General features: G+C 40.4%; 1 protein-coding gene across 1 annotated transcript in view; it reads left to right on the top strand.

Annotated features, from left to right (window-relative positions):
- The first annotated feature begins 4,653 nt into the window (after positions 1-4,653).
- The window catches only part of cited4b (Cbp/p300-interacting transactivator, with Glu/Asp-rich carboxy-terminal domain, 4b), a 2,954-nt gene continuing 2,269 nt past the window's right edge, over positions 4,654-5,338 (top strand). Inside the window, exon 1 of the mRNA XM_017415278.3 lies at positions 4,654-4,876. The gene's annotated coding sequence lies outside the window, so the exon portion shown is untranslated. The remainder of the gene's footprint in view (positions 4,877-5,338) is intronic.

Here is a 5,338-nt window from a genome sequence, read left to right as displayed (position 1 = left end):
ATAGAGTGCTAAACAAACTTTTGGTTTCACATCTCAGGGGAAATACAAATCAGTACAGACCTTCTCATGTCAAGTGGGTTGACAGTTCATTTGTGTCAGAGCGATGACAAAGGAAGAAATAACAAAGAGGCTAATGGGTGTAAAATCTCACAGATCATTGATGCCTTAGGGTTACATTAATAGAGAACTTGTTTTTATTTAAAATGTATTATCACTGTAAGTCTCAAGCTTTGACTCAAGCTAGTCCATCATTGGAACAAGCTAAAAATCTAAAAAAAATATATGCAGCAAAATACAGTAATAATCTTTTCCTTAAAAAGTGAGGTGTTCTGTACAATACCCTTGGATGCTTACTCAGTCATTTTTCTTGTTAAAACTGGTTGAATTTCACAACATTGTAAAACAATGATAAAGATACAAAAGGTGGTTAATTAAAAGCTGGTACACATTCTAAAACAAGCTGAATGAATTACTTTCTTTTGCCAGTATAGCTCGGTTTAACCTCAGTCTTTTGAATGCTACAGTTTCCCTAGAACTGACTCAGTAAAGTAAGACTACGGTAAATTAAAAGCCACACAAAAAGCCACAAAAGGACAAACAAACAACAAAAAAAACATTTATTTTTGACTAAACTACAAAAGTCAGCCCACACAGAAATACTGACAATGAGCTGTCAGTCGTCATGCAGACAGATTCCTTTTGTCAGGGGGTTGTTTCTGTCAGTTTCAGCGCCTCCATTTTAAAATGTTATGGTTGGTTGCGTGGGTTTACACTGGGTACTCCGGTTTCCTCCCACAGACCAAAAAAACTGCGCATGTCAGGTTAATTGGTAACTCTAAATTGTCCCAAGGTGTGACTGAGAGTGTGAATGGTTGTTTGTCTCATTTGTCTCTACGTGGCCCTGTGATGGACTTGCGACCTGTCCAGAGTGTCCCCCACCTCGCAGTGACTGCTGGAGGCACCAGCTCCCCCGCAACCCGGAAAGAAAGAGCGAGTAAAGAAAACGGATGGAAGGATGATTGGTAAAACGGTGTTTCTCTAAAGAAAACATGATCTCTACCTACTCTTCCTGCCTTGAACACAGCACCCTTATTGAATATTAGTGTACAATACATCCAAAATGAATTTGATACTGAACTGAATCTGACTAAACACTTTCACATTGCATTCAAATCCAGATGACAGTAGTGCTAACAGATTTTTTTTACTACCATAAAAAATATTTTGCTGAGACACTGAGGAGAGGGATCTGGTGGCAATCAAAATATAACTGCTTCCTGATGCTCTGCATTAGTTGGAGCAATAATATAACCAATGGAAAAAGATGCATTTCTTTAGAGATTATGTGCCCCATGCAGTATACAGTATACATAGAACTATACTGACTGGCTGCCAAAAGAAAAATCTTGATCCATTGTTTTGTTGTTCTTCACTTGCAAGTGCAAAGTTTCTTTTTCCTCAGCAAACTTTCAGAACCAAGGATATTTGTAGTCATTGCATCACTTAGCAGACAATTCCCTGGTGCAGTCTTCACTTTAATGTACTTCAGTAGGGCCTTTGCTTTAAAAGGATTTGGAGCAAAAACATCCATAGACGTAAGGGAGCAATGAACGTTGGCCTATAATGTCATTCTGTAGGCTTTGCTGAAGTCCTGACGCAGAGGTCAGGGAAGAGTCAGCTAATTACTGTGTGATCTCACTAACTTCATAACAGTCACCGCAGACAGTGGGAACAATATACCTGAGTGCCTTGGCAGGTGATGTGTAGCAGAAGACAGAGCAGAGCCATTTTCAGATGAGTACACCACACTGCCACCTTTATTAAGCTGAGCTGACATCTTTGAGTCTTTCAGACAGATTTGAGATTTTTATTTGACCATCGTGAATAACTTCTTTAGGGCAAAAAATTTCAGTTTAAAATGTCAACATTTATCAGGTAGCATTTGAGAAACTAATTCCTTCTTCATCTTTGCTAAAAAATAGAAAAAAGTAAATGTGTTTAGCTCAGGTGGTCCAGCATGTTTGGAGTACACATGACCATGGAACCCCAGTCTTAGAGGTCAGCACAAAGGTGGGGCTCTGGATCTGAAGCTGCATAATCACAAAAGGCTTGGGGAGTTTGGACAAAACAAATATCACCCCTGTTACTAATCAGATACAATGCTAGCTGTGGTGTTCTCCTGAAAAACTTGTTTTTTATGGCTAAACGTAACCAACCAGCAATTTCTCTATATAGCCTATCAGCAACAGAAGGTTAGCAACTGAAAACAAGTTTGAACTTTCCTAATAAAGTGACTGTAGAAACCGTGTCAGGTGAGAGAAGAACTTAAGTGTCCTGATTGATATGCAAATTTTCTTAGCAGTTCATTGAGAAGATTTTACAAAAGGAGCAGAGACTTTATTTCTCTATGCAGTTATTTTAGTGTTCACAAAATGAAAAAAAAAGATTGTTTTATTAAAGTGAAAATTTGCTACATCTGAATGTATTTGGACAAGTTGCTCATAAAGTCCATTAGGCACCTTTGATAAATGGCAAAAAGACAAAAAAAACAACAAATAAGTGATACAATGTGAGACATTTCCTTTTCTACGTGTACTTGAATAGACCTATCCTGCAAAAACATAATTTTATTGTGTTTTGCAATGTGGCACATGGGTGTCTCTTTGTTGTGTCTACTCACTTTTAGTCTGTTAGAAATACGGTTACGTGAACACTCTGGTGCTCTTTCCTGCTGACATGCACCCACACACGCACACGCTAACATAAGCATGGAAGTCAATAAATGGCAGAAGGAAGGGTGTGTGGAATCTCTCCCATGAAACTAGTGATTACAGTCAGATAACTTAATAAATCCATAAAAACATAAAACATTGTGTACAGGATAGAACCACAGTGAATCGTCTATAGTCTACAACAGAACAAGCTACAGTTCAAACATAATTACATTGCATTTCTTGACCAGAATCACGGCTGATTAAAACTCCATTTCACGCAAATATGCTGGGTTTTAAACAGACATAGTGATGAAATTAGTGAGCTAGTGGCTCTCGTATGAAAATAAAGACTGTTTTGATGCATTTTGAAAAGCTTTATTGTTGTAAGGACACAAGCTTCTGTGGTCCTGCACACACTTGCTCGTCTAAAAGAAATTCACAAAGCACAGCAGAAACTTGTGTTGATTCTGTGTTTTGTTTGCGCTGACTGGATGGGTGATTTTTTTTTTCTCTCTGAGAGTCTCCCCACCTGGGAGTGGCCTATTTAACATTAGCTGCTGGACAATGCCACACAATGACAAACCCCTGCCGGTGGGTGCCCATTTACAGACAAATTCCCTTGACAACAGTATGGCTCACTTCCCTAAAGTGGTTCCATTCTTTTTCAACTGCAGGCAAGAGGTTGTCATCCTGAAGTAAACAATCAAAACACCAGTGCATCTGAGGTGTGGCTGTGCAAACATACACACACACGCGCGCATGCTTGGACACGCAGAAACATACATGCATGCATCCACAGTCACGTAAAACACATAAATGAGGCAAACAAACACCCATGCACAGCTATAGTTAACGCTGCTGCTCGCAAGCTGGGTGGTTCAGAATAGCACAGAGGCTACATTCCTCTGCCCTCCCTCCACTGCCTTTCTCTGAGAACACACAGCACACTTGTGGGTCACATGTACCAACAGTGATCTTAGAGATGAAGTGCAAATACACAAACTGTGGCAACAACAAGGAGCTCACTGCACATTCACATGCACTAAGGAAGTAAGAGGCAGCAGACACTTTATTCTTGAAACACTATTTTGACTTTATTCTCAACATGACACCTTTATTCTTAAAACTGGGAAACAAACAAACAAAAAAAATTCTACAGATTTTTTTTTCTGAATGACCCTGGGATGCCCTAGTTATCTATTTGTACTTGGAAGTCTGCATATGCAAGTTCAAAAAAACCAAACCAAAACAAACAAAAACCTGGAATATCCCTTACAGTTATGAATTCTAACTTGGAAAGTCGGAGTTCCTGACCAACCCTGCCCTCAAAATTCAAGACGGCTGACTGAAAGATAGAAATAAACTTAAACTATTTTCACTTGTCAGTTTGCATCCCAGTAATCCAATTATACAGCACTTTCAGCCTCTGGTAGTGATCATGTTATAGTGTTCGAATGCAAAAGAATCTACTGTTATTGACATGTATTGCTAATATTCAAAGGCTAGTTAAAAAGGGCGATCTCAAAGAGTTTTTATTTTATTTTGAAAGGATTACAAAGTGAAATCATGCAAACTGTGTGTGTTTTTTTTAAAGCTAAGAAATGAAACATGCAACGGTCCTAAATTACACCCCATCTCTTAAAATAAATAATAAAACACAGCTCTGAGCATGTTTTTGCTTTAGTAGTTTATTCTATCTATCTATCTATCTATCTATCTATCTATCTATCTATCTATCTATCTATCTATCTATCTATCTATCTATCTATCTATCTATCATCTTCAGAGAGAAATAAGACAGTTGAGGGTCTTTAAATTTCGAACGGCCCCCTTTTCTCTACGCCCCTGCACAATTACACGAAGTAGGGCCAATAGGAACAAAGAAGCGGCAGCACCGAGGCTCCACCTCTCCGCGACTGCCTTCCTCTCAGCTTTTTAGATGTACATAATCCCTGAGTTGACCCAGAAAATAGGCAGTCGTTTCAAGATCTGATGCGGTAGTCTTTGTGCACGCCGTCCCCGCTCGAGCATGAAGCGTAACCCCGCGGAGTACGTGCTGTAATTTCAGGAGGAGCTTCGCCGTCGCGAAGAGGAAAACTGTTTCGAAAACGGACGGAGCCGAAGCAAAGTCGCGCAACTTTGTGAAAACGTAGCGGAAACGGGTGAGCGATTTATTTATTTATTTTAAATCGGATTTATTTGTTGGAAGAAGAAGAAGAAATTGAGAGGAGGAGGAGGAGGAGGTGGGAGAGGAGGAAGGGGGGGGGTCTCGTTGTGGTCTCGGGGGCTCCTGCTGCTGCTGCTGCTCCTCCATTGTTTGCATTTCTTCTTGTTTCAAAGTCGAATATAACAAAATGGTCCACGTCGCTGCGTTTTCCACGTTTGTGTCGAATGCCGAGGCTGGTTGTGGCTCAGGCGTCGCGGGCGGAGGACGGCGTGTGGAAAGCCCGTCTTGTTAGTATTGTGGTGATTCAGCTGTTGGGGAGATGTTGCATGATGTCAGTGTTCTTTGTTGCAACCTTACGTGCGAAAAAAATGTAACAGATCTTTCCACCTCAGCTGCCGTGCAACATCAGGAGGGGGGAGATTTAAACACGATTCATATACACCCCCCCCCCCCCCCC

Source organism: Kryptolebias marmoratus, linkage group LG16, assembly GCF_001649575.2.
Source record: "Kryptolebias marmoratus isolate JLee-2015 linkage group LG16, ASM164957v2, whole genome shotgun sequence".
Taxonomy (NCBI): domain Eukaryota; kingdom Metazoa; phylum Chordata; class Actinopteri; order Cyprinodontiformes; family Rivulidae; genus Kryptolebias; species Kryptolebias marmoratus.
The sequence above is the reverse complement of the archived record's forward strand: the minus strand, read 5'-3'. Positions and strand labels throughout refer to the sequence as shown.